A 16,797-nucleotide genomic window follows, 5' to 3' on the forward strand; every position below is an offset into this window, starting at 1 on the left:
TGCAGAGCAGAATTAGCCGTTAAATTCTACAACCACCTAAAAGGCAGCGATTCCCAAACCTTCCAAAACAAAGCAATCACCTACAGACAGATGAACCTGGAGAAGAGCCCCCTAAGCAAGCTGTGTCCTGGGGCTCTGTTCACAAGCACAAACACACCCCACAGAGCCCCAGGAGAGTAACACAATTAGACCCAACCAAATCATCAGAAAACAAAAAGATAATCACTTGACACATTGGGAAGAATTTACAAAAAAACAGAGCCAGCTAGAATGCAATTTGGCCATAAACAGAGAGTACACAGTGGCAGAATACCTGATCCCTGTGACTGACGCAAACTTAAGGAAAGCTTTGACTATGTATAGACTCAGTGAGCATAGCTTTGCTATTGAGAAACGCCACTGAAGGCAGACATGGCTCTCAAGAGAAGACAGACTATGTGCCCACTGCCCACAAAATGAGGTGGAAACTGAGCTGCCTAACTTCCTAACCTCCTGCCAAATGTACGACCATATTAGAGACACATATTTCCCACAGATTACACAGATCCACAAAGAATTTTAAAACAATCCCGATTGTGATATCTATAGGAGCCAGATGGCTTTGGAATGTGCTGGGTAGAGGGAGGAAGTCACAATCACAATTTAAAAACAAATCCAGTTTTGATAAATTCCCATATATATTGGGTGAAATACCACAGCGTGTCATCACAGCAGCAAGTGAAGAAAGGTCAACCACCATTGTAAATACAACCCATATTTATGTTTATTTATTTTCCCTTTTTTACTTGAACCATTTGTACATTGTTACAACACTGTATATATATATATATATATATAATATGACATTTGTAATGTCTTTATTCATTTGAAACTTCTGTGAGTGTAATGTTTACTGTTAATTTTTAACATACGTTTCCCAAGCCAATAAAGCCCCTTGAATTTAATTGAAATGAGAGAGAAAGAGAGAGAGAGAGAGAGAAAGATAGACAGAGTGAGTTAAACAGAGAGAGAGATAGAGATAGAAAGAAAGAGACACAGAGATTTACAATACAGTGAACCTAAAGAATGCTCTCACATAATCATCCCTAATGAGTGCCTTATGGTTGATCAGTGCTATGTAAGATGAGGGAGGACAATTATTTTTTTTTATGATCATGGCCTTATTTATATTACAGCATATCGGATGACTTTCATTCATATTCCATTCACCCAGTTCAATGTAACATCCATAGGTTTAGGCTACTACACGATACTCAAATGTTCCCTGTGCCCATCGTGAGGTTATTACAACAGCCTACGAACTAAAGTTTACAAAGTAAACAAGGTCAAGAGAAAGATGTGAGATGACAGACAGTGACACGTGCAATAGCGCCTTGCATACTCTTCTCTGCATTTAGCTGATATAGGGTGTAATGATTGGTCCATTGCACTTTAATGTATAATGTTTACATACCCTATATTACTAATCTCATAGGTATATACTGTACTCTATACTATCTACTGCATCTTGATGTAATGTATCACTAGCCACTTTAAACAATGCCACTTTATATAATGTTTTCATACCCTACATTACTCATCTCATATGTATATACTGTAAACTATACCATCTACTGCATCTTAGCTATACCGTTCAGCCATCACTCATTCATATATTTGTATGTACATATTCGTATTCATTCCTTTACACTTGTGTGTATAAGGTAGTTGTTGTGAAATTGTTAGGTTAGATTACTTGTTAGATATTACCGCATGGCCGGAACTAGAAGCACAAGCATTTCGCTACACTCGCATTAACATCTGCTAACCATGTGTATGTGACAAATACGTTTGATTTGATGTGATTTGAAAATAATTTGCTCAGTTGTGCACGAGATCTTCAGTTTTGCGGCAATTTCTCACATGGAATAGCTCAGAACAAGAAGAGACTGACGAGTTTCAGAAGAAAGTGCTTTGTTTCCTGCCATTTTGAGCCTGTAATCGAACCCACAAATGCTGATACTCCAGATACTCAACTAGTCTAAAGAAGGCCAGTTTTATTGCTTCTTTAATCAGCACCACAGTTTACAGTTGTGATCACATAGTTGCAAAAGGGTTTTATACTGATCAATTAGCCTTTTAAAATTATAAATTTGAAGGCCTCCCGGGTAGCAGAGTGGTTAAGGGTGCTGTACTGCAGCATCAGCTGTGCCACCAGAGACTCTGGGTTTGCGCCCGGGGTCTGTCGTAACTGGCCGCGACCGGAAGGTCCGTGGGGTGACGCACAATTGGCCTAGCGTCGTCCGGGTTAGGCAGGGCTTGTCCGGTAGGGAAATCCTTGTCTCATTGCGCACCAGCAACTCCTGTGGTGGGCTGGGTGCAGTGCGCGCTAACCAAGTTTGTCAGGTGCACAGTGTTTCCTCTGACACATTGGTGCGGCTGGCTTCTGGGTTGGATGGCGCTGTGTTAATAAGCAGTGCAGGTTGGGTTGTGTATCGGAGGACGCATGATTTTCAACCTTCGTCTCTCCCGAGCCCGTACGGGAGTTGTAGCGATGAGACAAGATAGTAGCTATTAAAAAACAATTGGATACCATTTTTTTTAAATTATAAACTTGGATTATCTAATATAACGTGCCATTGGAACACAGGAGTGATGGTTGCTAATAATGGGCCTCTGTACACCTATGTAGATATTCCATTACAAATCAGCCTTTTCCAGCTACATTTACAACATTAACAATTTCTACATAGTATTTCTGATCAATTTAATGTTAAAAAAACACAAAAACAAGGACAATTAAAGGTGACCCCAGATATTTGAACGGTACTGTATATATATTTTTTTGCTAAACAGGTGGGGCTCAAAACAGGTTGGATTATATTTTGTATAGTTTTATCTAATGAAAATGATGAGCTGGCACATTCCCAGAGAAAATGATTTAGTGTCGAGGGGCTGACTAATGGTGAATAAACTGTAAGCCATAAAAACAAAGAGAGTCACACTCCATATGTTTAACCTCCCAGTCATTTATTGGGTAATTTATTTTTACCAAATAAATTACTGGCAGGTTATACATATGGAGTGTGTGACTCTCTTTGTTTTCATAGTATATAATTCCTTTCCTCCTCTGACGAACCTCCACTGTAATAAGCTACAGGTTGGCTTACTCTCCTTTAAAACCTGTCTAGTGTGTGTGTGTGTGTGTGTCCGCTAGCGGAACCCCTCGCCAACAGCCAATGAAATTGCAGGGCTCCAAAAACAAATGAACAGAAATCTCATAAATCAAATTTCTCAAACATACATGTATTAGGCACCATTTTAAAGATACAATTCTCGTTAATCCAGCCACAGTGTCTGATTAGAAAAATGCTTTATAGCGAAAGCTACACAAACGATTATGTTAGGTCACCACCAACTCACATAAAAACATTATAAATGTTCACTTACCTTTGATGATCTTCATTAAAATGCACTCCCAGGAATCGCAGTTCCACAATAAATGCTTGTTTTGTTCGATAATGTCCATCATTTATGTCCATTTATTTCTAATAGCTTCTTTTGCTAGGGCGTTTGGTAAACAAATCCAAAAGCACGATCTGGTCCAGTCGGACAAAAGGTTCAAAAATGTATATTACAGGTCGAAGAAACTTGTCGAACTAAGTATAGAATCAATCTTTAGGATGTTTTTATCATAAAAATTCAATAATGTTCCAACCGAAGACTTCCATTGTCTGTAGAAAAGCCATGGAACGCAGGTCACTCTCATGTGAAAGCGCGTGACCGAGAACGAGGCTGCAGACCCCTTAGTCAAATAGCTCTCATCCGGCCCCCCTTCACACGAGAAGCCTGAAACAACATTCTAAAGACGGTTGACATCTAGTGGAAGCCTTAGGAAGTGCAAAATAACCTATTTCCCACTGTGTATTCAATAGGGGTGAGTTCAAAAACTACAAACCTCAGATTTCCCACTTCCTGTTTGGATTTTTTTCTCAGGTTTTTGCCTGCCATATGAGTCCTGTTATACTCACAGACATTATTCAAACAGTTTTAGAAACTTCAGAGTGTTTTCAATCCAATACTAATAATAATTTGCACATATTAGCATCTGGGACTGAGTAGGAGGCAGTTCACTCTGGGCACGCTATTCATCCAAAAGTGAAAATGCTGCCCCCTATTAACTTCCCAAAGACGTTTTAAGACTTATTTACTTCTTTTCTCCCCGTATTTATTTCTTTCTTTCTTTCTTTCGTTTTCTTTTTACCATTTTAGAGGATGATGAGGTAGTAGTCACGGCTCCAGTCCTCTCCAACATGTAAAGGAAGGAAGGAGTGGCTAACAAAGAAGGAGTGGCTAACAAAGAAGGAGTGGCTAACAAAGAAGGAGTGGCTAACAAAGAGGAGGAGTGATAGTATTCTGTTTGTCACACGGCCCAATCCATGATTTTAAATGGGTAATAATTGGCCAATTAAACGGACTGCCACACACACAACCGCATGCACAAACACAAGCGCACGCACACACACACTCACACACATACACACACACACACACACAAACCCCAAGAAACATTTTTTTTTTTACAGTATAGCAGAGTGAAATAATTTTTTTAAAACCTGATTATAAATCCTCTTGGTGGGGGAAAGTGACGTGAGAAAATTGATTAATTATGAATCCTCTTGGTGGGGGAAAGTGGCGTGAGAAAAATGATTGATTATGAATCCTCTTGGTGGGGAAAGTGACGTGAGAAAATTGTCTAATGTTTTGTGCACACTTGGGTTTCATAATTTCTCTTTAAGAAGCTCTGAACACACTTGGGTTTCATAATGTCTCTTTAAGAAGCTCCGAACACACTTGGGAAGTAATTCCACTTGACAGAACAAGGGCCTGTGCTGGAGAGTATTGGGAAGGGAAACAAACTCTCATTTACCACAGGTTAATCCTCGTTAATGGGTTTGTTTAAATTCAATGAAAAGAGAATATGCACAGAATGAATTATGGAAATGATTAATGGATTTTCTAGCAAGTAATCATTTAAATGGATAAATATGCACACATACATATTCATTTTGGAAGAATCGCTTTATGCCATATTTTTCCAATACTAGAGGCAAATAAGCCATTAATGTGTTATGTCCAGGCTGCAACAAAGTTAAATAAAAAACTTTACGATTTTTTTGGCAGCCAGTGGAATATGAGAATTCAACAAGCATTAATATTCACTTAGTTTCTACCACATGAACCACTGTTTCCCCTTCTTACTTCTTATTCCTCTAAAAACACTTAAATTCACTGAAAGTTGAAACCCCGATGTCTTAGAGGGGTTGCTATCAAAGTTTAATCTCGCAGGTTTGGGACCATGACTTGGCGAAGGCTTGTCAAAATACGAAAACCTGCGGGGAGGCTGTGACAGAGTCGCTGTTGGGACAGGTATGTTGGGAGGGCTGCCAGACGACGTGACACTTCCAGTGTGTCTGGCAGACAGAGTCTGAGGCAGTGTAGGAGGTTCAACGGCCCCCGGAATAGAGAGAGTCCCCTGGCCACTGACACAATGCTAGCCAGACTAGCTTATTTCAGAGAAATAAGTCATGGGGAGTGTTTGAGAGGAGGTGGCTAGGTGACCCGTGCCAACATGAACAGATGCCAAGAGGGTTGACCAGTCGCTCCACAGAACAGAGGCAGTTTATACTGAGATATTGACTATAAACGGGTAAATATTTGACTTCTGTTTGATTGTTACGGTATTTTTTCTCTATCTCAGCCACGATAGGTAAGACTTATGCATTCTCCATCAAGAAGGCTGTAAACGGTGTTAATAACACTTACAGGTTTAGTATATTTCTTCCACATCTTTAGGCAACTGTGTACATATCACTCTGTGTGGTTTGGGATGGCACCAGAGACTGCAGGTTACGGATCGAGGTGAAGTGTCCACACAAACAACAATCACTAATAAACACACACACACACACACACACACACACACACACACACACACACACACAAACTCACAGGCACATACAAATTGGTTTCTTGGCTCTAATGTCTCATACGTTCATAATAATGTCTCCCTGTCACCGGGCCTGCACATTCCCACTCCCCTGCTAATGCTGTAAGTGCGCCAAGCCACCCCATGACTGCCTCCTCTGTCCAGCAGCCAAGGAAATCTGTGCAGATAAAAGACAATTATTTCCCACATATCAGCAAGACTATTAGCCTGAATAATTATTTCTATATAACACCAAAATCTTTGTGGGGAACAAAATTCTTATTGAGTCTGATTAAATAAGATTTTCGATGATTCCTTATGTGCTCTTGTTGTGTTTGGTGGTTGTCCTGGGACAAAGTGGTCTGCTTCTTGGCTTGCCAACAGAAACACCTGTGTAGACGCCTCGCTGAAATGAAGAGATTAAACACACACTATCAGGTTACTGTCAGGTCACAGCTCAAGTAGAGCTCTCCAGATAGCATTGGTGGTAGCTGGGTGTTTCTGCGCCTGCGCCTCTGTCTGTGTCTGTGCGTGTGTTTGGGAGAGAGAAAGAGTGTGTGTGACCGCCTATGCCTGTACGTCTGTGTGTCTGTGCACGTGGGCCACTCAGTGGCTACAAAGAACTAGGAACTAAAGTGGAACGTGCACAGTGTGAACCCACCCAAATGTCCCCTTATATTCCACAGGATCCACTCAAGTGCTCTCTCCACTATAACCGACCCCTCAAAGAGAGACACCATCCCAATAGGTCCAGGAGTGGGAGGTAGTGGTGAGTAATATCCAACAAGCTCTCACAGTCTCACTGCATTATTAGAAGCAGGTAGCCTAGTGGTTAGAGTGTAGGGACGGCAGGTAGCCTAGTGGTTAGAGTGTAGGGACGGCAGGTAGCCTAGTGGTTAGAGCATAGGCACGGCAGGTAGCATAGTGGTTAGAGTGTAGGGACGGCAGGTAGCCTAGTGGTTAGATCATAGGGACGGCAGGTAGCCTAGTGGTTAGAGCGTTGGACCAGTAACTGAAAGGTTGCTGGATCAAATCCCTGAACTGACCATGTAAAAATCTGTAGTTCTGTCCCTGAACAAAGCAGTTAACCCACCCTTCCCCGCGTGCTGTGGATGTCGATTTAGGCATCCAGTTGGTTGTGTCTTTGGCTATGCCGGATTAAGTGATATGACATGCTATTCTATAAAATAATTTATCTGTAATTAATATTACCTGATTAAGCTAATCTTTTAAATGTAATTAAGTACCGCTAAATAATAATGTTAATAGAGTTGTTATCTTCCGAATAAACTCTTAAAGACCTAGTCATCTTTTACATCAGTAGCAGTCAATATTTAATCGTCACTTTATTCAGTCTCATCTGAAAGTTGTATATTCTTGATTATCTTCACGAACCATGGCTAACAAGTTGAATCAGCAATACAAAATGTGGTTTAATGATTTATTTACTAAATACCTAACTAATAACACAGACTAACATCTACACAGAATGGATCATACATTGATTACAAACTATGTCATAAAGGAAAAAGGTCCCTAGCGGACGGAACAAATATTACAGCTGGTTACACAAAGAAAGGGGTTTGAGTTTTGAATGAAAGAACGGGAAGGAATGAAAGAACGGGAAGAGACACAAATATTTTGTGTCTCTATCTTGCCGTAGGCAGCTATGCTACCGTAAATACAGTCTCTTATGCATTCTAAATAACCGCCTATTTGAAGAAGGAAAATGCAATAAATATTTACTCTGAGCTGCGCTTCGGTAGATTGGTCCAGCATGGATCTCTGGTTCTCTATAGAATGTCTAGTGGTGAACTTGAGTGTGGTAGAATGGATACTCCTCTCCAAGCCCACGTCTACAGTTGCTGCGCTAACGCAGCGGCTAGGAGGTATCACTTCTTTAGTGAATAAGAGTTCAAAGTTCATACCAAGTTGCTATACTTTAAACTCATGCTATATTCTGGCTGGTATAGTCGAAATTCATCCTTTCGGCGTGTTGCTCGTCATCTTCACATTGAAATTCGATGCTAATTTCTTTAGATTCTTGTCGTTCAACGAGAGCTCACGCTAAGGTTGGCTTAGTTCTGTAGGTTTTCATTTTTAATGCGTTGAGTTTTTGTCAACGGGTTTATATAGTGGTGAAAGAAGGGTTTCATAGTTTACAACCAGTGTCTGTTCCCTTGGGTGGGGCCTCTGAGTGAGCAGAGTTTCTTTATGACAAACCGTTCTCTCATTAACCTGTTGCGACGAGCCATCCCGGATCCGGGATCGTGAATACAGCCTCAAGCTCAACGTTAACTATTCATGAAAATCGCAAATGAAATGAAATCAATATGCTAGCTCTCAAGCTTAGATTTTTTGTTAACAACACTGTCATCTCAGACATTCAAAATATGCTTCTCAACCATTGCAAAACAAGCATTTGTGTAACACTATTGATAGCTAGCGTAGCATTTAGCGTTAGTTTCAGCAGGCAACATTTTCACAAAAACCAGAAAAACATTCAAATAAAATCATTTACCTTTGAAGAACAGATGTTTTCAATGAGGAGACTCTCAGTTAGATAGCAAATGTTCAGTTTTTACAAAAATATTATTTGTTTAGGACAAATCGCTCCGTTTTCTGCGTCACATTTAGCTACGAAAAAAAACCTGTATCCAGGATTGTGTAAATCTATCCGCAAGCTCATTAGCATAACACAACGTTAACTATTCATGAAAATCGCAAATGAAATGAAATTCATCTATTTGCTCTCAAGCTTAGCCTGTTAAAGACTACTGCCCCCTTTGGAGGAATTGCGTGTCCATAGTAAACAGAAAACAAATCTGTCCAAAATTCCTAAAACATGCATATAATAATTATTATTGAATAGAAAACACTCTAAAGTTTCTAAAACTGTTTAAATTATGTCTGTATGTAAAGCAGAACTCTCAGGGCAGCCATTCTCCCAAACTCTCTCTTGTCATCAGAAAATTTGGCCCAACTTTGACGTCATCGCCCCCACCCTTCCCAAGCAGCTACAGACCCAGGAACAGTTTCTCTGTCTTCAGCGCGATGTCTGCTTTCAATGGGTCTCATTGTGAGACTCGTGCGCTCACGAGACTTTTGGCGGGCTAAAACCTTCCGGTCACGCGAAAAAACAGGTTACTCTCATGCGCGCTCGGCTCCAGTGCTCTCTTTCTTCCAAGATTGACTAAATGATGTGTGTGTTTCTGTTCGTGCTCAGGATTGTTGTCCACCTTTATAACATGCTAAAGCTTGATTCTGAACTTAGTTTGACAAGTTTAGTCGACATATAATATGTCATTTTGACGTTTTGGTGCGCATCCACTTGAATTTTGGCTGCATTTCAACCGAAATATGTCGTGTTTGATAACCGAAAGACACAGACTTCAAAACCAAACAATGTTTTTGGTAAGTATAACTCCTTCCAGGTCTTCTGATGGAAGAACATCAAAGGTAAGGGAATATTTATGTGGTAAATTTGGGTTTCTGTGGACTCCAAGATAGAGGAGCCATAATGCTAATTTCTGAGCGCCGACTCATATTATAGCCTAGTGAACGAATTCTGTAACGTTAAAAATAAATGTAACACAGCGGTTGCATTAAGAAGAAGTGTATCTTTCTATATAGAACATGTATATTTAGTCAAAGTTTATGATGTGTATTGCTTGTTATCTGACGTTATGTGCCGGAGCTATCATCATTTCTCAGGACATTTGAGTAGCATTTTTTGAACAATGCGTCATTGTAAACAGAGATTTATGGATATATATAGCATATTATTGAAAAAAACATAAATGTACTGTGTAACGTGTTATATTACTGTCATCTGATGAAGATTTCAAAAGGTTAGTGAATTATTTTTCTTTTAATCCTGCGTTTGTTGATTGCATATTTTGTTCAACTTGGCTATGCAAATTAGCTGTGTCTTCGGTGGTGGTTTGACATAAATATGTGCTATGTTTTCGCCGTCAAACATTTTAGAAATCTGACTCGCTGGGTAGATGAACAAGGTGTTTATCTTTCATTTGAGCTATTGGACTTGTTAACCTCATAGTCCGACCAAACCCGTATGCGGTAGCGTAACTACAGCCTCAAGCTCATTAGCATAACGCAACGTTAGCGATTTCTAAAAATCGCAAATGAAATGAAATAAATATGCCTGTTCTCAAGCTTATCCTTTTCTTAACAATCCTGTCGTCTCGGATTTTCAAAATATGCTTTAGAACCAGAGAAAATCACTAATTTGTGTAAGAGTGGTGATAGCTAGCTTAGCATTAGCGTTAGCATTTAGCACGCAACATATTCACAAAAAACCAGCCAAGGAATCAAATAAAATAATTTACCTTTGAAGAACTTCAGATGTTTCAATGAGGAGACTCTCAGTTACATAGCAGATGTCCAGTTTTTCCTGAAAGATTCTTGTGTAGGACACATCGTTCCCTTTTGTTACTATGCATATGGCTACCGAAACTAACCGAAAATTCAGTCACCTACATGTCGAACTTTTTCCGAATTAACTCCATAATATCGACTGAAACATGGAAAACGTTGTTTGAATCAATCCTGAAGGTGGTTTGTCATATTTCTCTCCATTGAAAGCACCGTCCTTGTAGCCTGGTTTGTTCTGAGATTTGAATGGAAAAATACCGGGACCTGACTTTTGCGCACCGATTGCCACGCAGACACCAAGCGGGACACCTGGTAAATGTAGTCCCTTATGGTCAATCTTCCAATGATATGCCTACAAATACGTCACAATGCTGCAGAGACCTTGGGGAAACAAGATAAAGTGTCCGTTCATTCCTGTCGCATTCACAGCCATATAAGGCGATCATGGAAAACGTAGCCTCAGAAATCCTGTGCATTTCCTGGTCGGTCATACATCTTGGTTTTGCCCGAAGCATTTGTTCTAAGGGACTCACAGTGAAAATCTTTGCATTTCTGGAAACGTAAGACTGTCTTCTTTCCAAAACTATCAATTCCAAGCATATTCGAGCATCTTTTCGTGACAAAATATTGCGCTTAAAACGGGCACGTCTTTTTATCCAAAAATGAAATACTGCCCCTAGAGTCTTAAGAGGTTAATGTGTGGAGGTTAAATATTTTTAAGAATATTTTTTTGCGTTCCATGCGCCACGTTCCAGCTGGGAGGGGTTGTTCCCAAATGGGAACACTGAACCTCATCAGGTTTTAACAACACTGTCATCTCAGATTTTCTAAATATGCTTCTCAACCATTGCAAAACAAGCATTTGTGTAACACTATTGATAGCCTAGCATAGGATTATGCCTCTCTTTCACCATGCAACATTTTCCACAAAAAACAGAAAATAATTCAAATAATTTCATTTACCTTTGAAGAACTTCAGATGTTTTCAATGAGGAGACTCTGTTAGATAGCAAATGTTCCGTTTTTACAAAAAATATTATTTGTGTCGACTAATCGCTCCGTTTTGTTCATCACGTTTGGGTAAGGAAAAAAATAATAATATTAAGTCATTAAAACGCGAACTTTTTTCCAAATTAAATCCATAATATCGACAGAAACATGGCAAACCGATGTTTAGAATCAATCCTCACGGTGTTTTTCACATATCTATCGACGATAAAATCCATCGTGGCAGTTTACTTTCTCTTCTGAAGAAATGGAACGCGCATGGACCTACAGATTACGCAACAATTTCGACACAGGACACCGGGCGGGACACCAGGTAAATGTAGTCTCTTATGGTCAATCTTCCAATGATATGCCTACAAACACGTCACAATGCTGCAGACACCTCGGTGAAACGACAGAAAGCGCAGGCTCATTCCTGGCGCATTCACAGCCATATAAGGAGACATTGGAACACAGCGCCTTCAGAATCTGGGGCATTTCCTGTATGAAACTTCATCTTGGTTTTGCCTGTAAGCATTAGTTCTGGGGCACTCACAGATAATATCTTTGCAGTTTTGGAAACGTCAGAGTTTTGTCTTTCCAAGGCTGTCAATTCCATGCATAGTCGAGCATCTTTTCGTGACAAAATATTGCGCTTAAAACGGGCACGTCTTTTTATCCAATAATGACATAGCGCCCCCATAGGTTGAAGAGGTTTTAACCTCTTCAGTCGACCCTCTACTTTTTTGAACATTCTGTTAAAAATCGCGCAACATTTCAGCGCCCTGCTACTCATGCCAGGAATATAGTATATGCATTTGCTTAGTCTGTGTGGATAGAAAACACTCAGACGTTTAAAAAACTGGTTAAATCACTGCTGTGGCTTTACCAGAACGGCATTTACATCGAAAAGCACAGGAAAAACTGATCACTGAAAATGGGGAAAATATATCCATGCGCTACTTGAACCCATTGATAAACGTGAACCACAATTAATTGACTGAGGTTGCAGTACCTACAGCTTCCACAGGGTGTCTAGAGTCTTGTCATTTCCCTTCGAGTTTTTTCTTGGTCAAACACATACAGGACACCGTATCTAATCCGGTCTAGGACCGGATATTTTATTATCGCTTATTAACGTTTACTAATACCTAAAGTTGCATTACAAACGTATTTCGAAGTGTTTTGTGAAAGTTTATCGTCGACTTTTTGAATTTTAAAAAATGACGTTACGTTTTGAAACAATGTTTTTTTCGTTTATCACACAGTCTACATATAACGATATCTAGGCTTTATATGGACCGATTTAATCAAAATAAAGACCCAAATAGTGTTTATGGGACATCTAGGAGTGCCAACAAAGAAGATGGTGAAAGGTAATGAATGTTTTCTATTTTATTGTGCGGTTTGTGTAACGCCGAAATGCTAATTATTTTGTTTACGTCCCCTGTGGGTCTTTTGGGGTGTTGCATGCTATCAGATAATAGCTTCTCATGCTTTCGCCGAAAAGCATTTTAAAAATCTGACTTGTTGCCTGGATTCACAACGAGTGTAGCTTTAATTCGATACCCTGCATGTGTATTTTAATGAACTTTTGAGTTTTAACTAATACTATTAGCATTTAGCGTAGTGCATTTGCATTTCCAGAGCTCTAGTTGGGACGCAAGCATCCCGGGTAGAAGCAACAGGTTAAGTACTAACGCATATTTTCAACTGGTTGGCTTACCGAAATATGGTTCCGTTTCCCACCTTTTGATGTCACCAGACTCGCTATGTTAACAAAGGCTTTACAAGAGTCAACTCTATAAAGTAGAGAGAGAGAAAAGGGGAAAGGTATTAATGGGGGTCATAAACCTCACCCATCAGACCAGCGTCATGACAACATTACGGCATCCACCCAACCCCTCGGATTCAGAGGGGTTGTGTTAAATGCGCAAGAAGCATTCAGTTGTACAACTGACTAGGAAATCCACATTTAGAAGTGTTTTTGATGCTTCTGCTGCTCCTACTAGGCACTAGTATTATATATTTATATATATATATATTATACAGTATTACTAGTATCCTATTAGGCACTCCTACTTGATGGTAATAGCAGTCACTGTTGCCCCTAGTGGCCGGTTTTTGAAGGCATTTCCCGACGTCCAAAGGACACGTATAGATGTTCGATTTCGACGTCAATCTTGAGCAATCTCCATGGTAATGTCATCAGGTCCTGACTCTGTGTGTCACCACTATGTGATGACCACTGTCACAACCACCGTCTCAGTCCCTACCCTATATTGGATGTGACGCTGCTATTTCCTATGTACAAACGCACCTCAGGTTGCCATGGTTCCCCATTACCTCTATGAGGTAAGAGGATGGGGCTTTGAAGGGCAGTTAGGATTGGATCCTGAGTATTGCGGTTTCAAGTACTGCATATTAAAAGACTACTTCATATGGTTGCTCTATGCAGTGGACCCCTCCATACAAACATATTTGAAATAGAGGTTTAAACCTCAATGACATTCAGTGAATGTAACTGTTACAGTGCTATGGGTTCACATCTGAAGTATTATATTAAGTAGATGTAATGTCACTAAAAACAGACATCCTATTATTATATATATTTTTTAAACCAATTTGTTTTCATATTTGTCTTAATTAATCTAAAGTGTATATACTACAATGCTTTAGCGTTAGTAGTCCACCAGGCCAATAGATGGCGCTGTTGCACTGTGGTAGTAGGATTAATAGCAAGTTCTGACCAAGTGCGTACGCCATTCCTCAGAATAAAGAAAGCGCAATAACTTTGCAGACATAAACTTTGGTCAATTCTTTTTATTGGAACAGAACTTTTAAACTTTCTAATATCGAAAGAATGTGTATTGTCGTCCGTGTTCTACCGCGGCAGCGGTATGTAGAAAAACATTCAGTTATTTTTGTCTTCATATATAAGTGTTTCTATTGTATAAATGTGAAATACATTTTGATTTCATGTGCAATCATACAGTAAGACAGTGTTTTTGTGGAAAATGTTTGAGTTCTGCTTTAGGTAAAGTGAATTTATGTTGTGAAATTTAAAGTGTGTACTTGTTTGATGTGACTGTTTTCAAAGTACGAACAAGAAAATAGACAATTGAACAAGAGAAAAAAAATCATTCTTCAGAACAAAGAAAGCGCCAGAATTTTGCAGATGTTAACTTGTGTCCATTCTTTGGACTCTTACAGGCCACCTCAGCTACAGACTGAGGCCGGTAAACATAGACAATTATGAAAGGAAAAAAATCATAAAGGAGACCTATGAACATGTACAACGACTATTCAATAACAGACACCCCCGGGATTTAAATCCACTTACATTTCAATAAGTCACAGACACATTTATAGGAAAGCGCGTATTATGTTTTGTTGTGAAATAACCTGCATATTTCACATTGCAGAAGATCTCATACCTCGGAGAATCACAAAGGTTTCTGGAGTGAATAGAACGAATACAAAGGAACTATCTGGGGATGAAAGTCCTTTTATCGCTCAAGTGGAGGAGAGGGAACAGTCAAAGGGTTGAACTTTTATCAGCGTTGAATTTCTGAATGTCCCTTTATAACGCAGCACAATAGATGAGATTGTTATGTTTTAAAGTTAGCCTCCCGCTCATTAATTTCTACTCCATGAATCTGCTACTGGTAAATGTAGGCACAGGCACATAATCTCAAATACATAACGGCATAAACCAGGACAATATATTTGGGGAACCAGGATTTAAATGTGGGTGAATGAAATAAATCACTCATTTTTATAAAGAGTCGGCCATAAAAAATGTTAACCGGTAAAAGCTGCAATATACTGTGGCTGAATTAGTGTTCTTCAACAAGCCACTGGGCACACAATGGTTAAATCAACGTTATTTCCATGTCATTTCAATCAAATTGAACCAACGTAGAAGAGACGTTGAAATGACACCTGTGCCCACTGGGAGTGTACTGTGTGGAAGGTATTCGATCACGGTGGTGTGAATGTGCTTCGGAACCTACCCAACAATGAGTTCTGATTGGGAGTGTACTGTGTGGAAGGTATTCAATCACGGTGGTTTGAATGTGCTTCGGAACCTACCCAACAATGAGTTCTGATTGGGAGTGTACTGTGTGGAAGGTATTCAATCACGGTGGTGTGAATGTGCTTCGGAACCTACCCAACAATGAGTTCTGATTGCCTTGTAAAAGCCTGATAATTTCATCACAGCGGAACCCCGAGGAACATATCATCTACGAATGTTGTGTTCTCTCTACTTAAAATATCTTTATCCTTTCTCACAAACAACCAAGTCCAAACAAAAAAGCAGTGTCTTTCACACTGAACTAGCAAGTAGATGTTAGGAATAGTACAACTGAAATAGAGGAGAATCATAGGCAGATTTAGGAGTTAAGTTGTTACAAATCTAATCCAATTTACCAAACTACTGAGTCATCCGTAAATGTGTATGAGGCCTGCAGACAATTTCAATGAATATGACCTATAGACCAATATGTCCACAACTCAAGCAATGAAGATAAATGTTCATTCCCAACCCCCTTCTGTACTTGTTTGAGTCTAGTTTTCTCTAATTACACACCCATAGTCACAGGGAAACAGCATGCGTTTGTTTAGCAGAGCATTTCAATTAGTTATTTAGAAAGACTGATTTGTCATTTAACAATTATGATAAAGTATGATTTGACTCATGTAAATGAAGACAAACAGGACGGTGTGGGACGGCAGAAGCAGCTCACAAAATAAACGGAAATTAATCCGACTCTTCCCGCCGTTCTTTATTTATTAAAAAATATATGCATTCCGTACAATTTAATTGTCTGATATTTTACTGATTTGTCAGGAGCTATTAACATAAGAATCGCTGAACCCACTATAATACGCTTGACTTTGTATGTGACCGATAAACTTTAATTTGATTTTGATTGAATTTGATATGCAAATAAAATAGGCTAGAAACTGTTAGTGCAATTTTCATAAACATTTCAGATGTATGCTACTCGTACACGGCAAAGTGAAAGTGCTAACATGCAATTAGTCCAACATATTATTTAGTTGCAGAATTGCATTTTTTTTGCACAGTAAGTGAGAACTAATCAGAGATATTCCCACTGACATTTTTATGCAAATCGTGTCACATCGAGATCTGTTGTGACTCATAGAAATGCTGTAGGATAGATCTCTTGCTAGCATAGCCCAGTCTTGCACCTCTTGATCAAATTCAATAAAAGATGTAAAGTTCATGCTGCGGGCAATCTCATCGATGTGGAATTAGACTTCCAGATGGTTGCTAACTCATGGAAGAATTATTGAAAGCTGGAAAATCGAGCAGACCCAAAAATGATATGCATGTTCTCAAGTTCATGATAGAAACCACAGCGCTGATTAAAAACACCACTCTCTTATCTTCTTCCTGTCTGTTGGGAGTGAACGGC

This window comes from Oncorhynchus nerka, linkage group LG8 (assembly GCF_034236695.1).
Source record: "Oncorhynchus nerka isolate Pitt River linkage group LG8, Oner_Uvic_2.0, whole genome shotgun sequence".
NCBI classification, from domain to species: Eukaryota; Metazoa; Chordata; class Actinopteri; order Salmoniformes; family Salmonidae; genus Oncorhynchus; species Oncorhynchus nerka.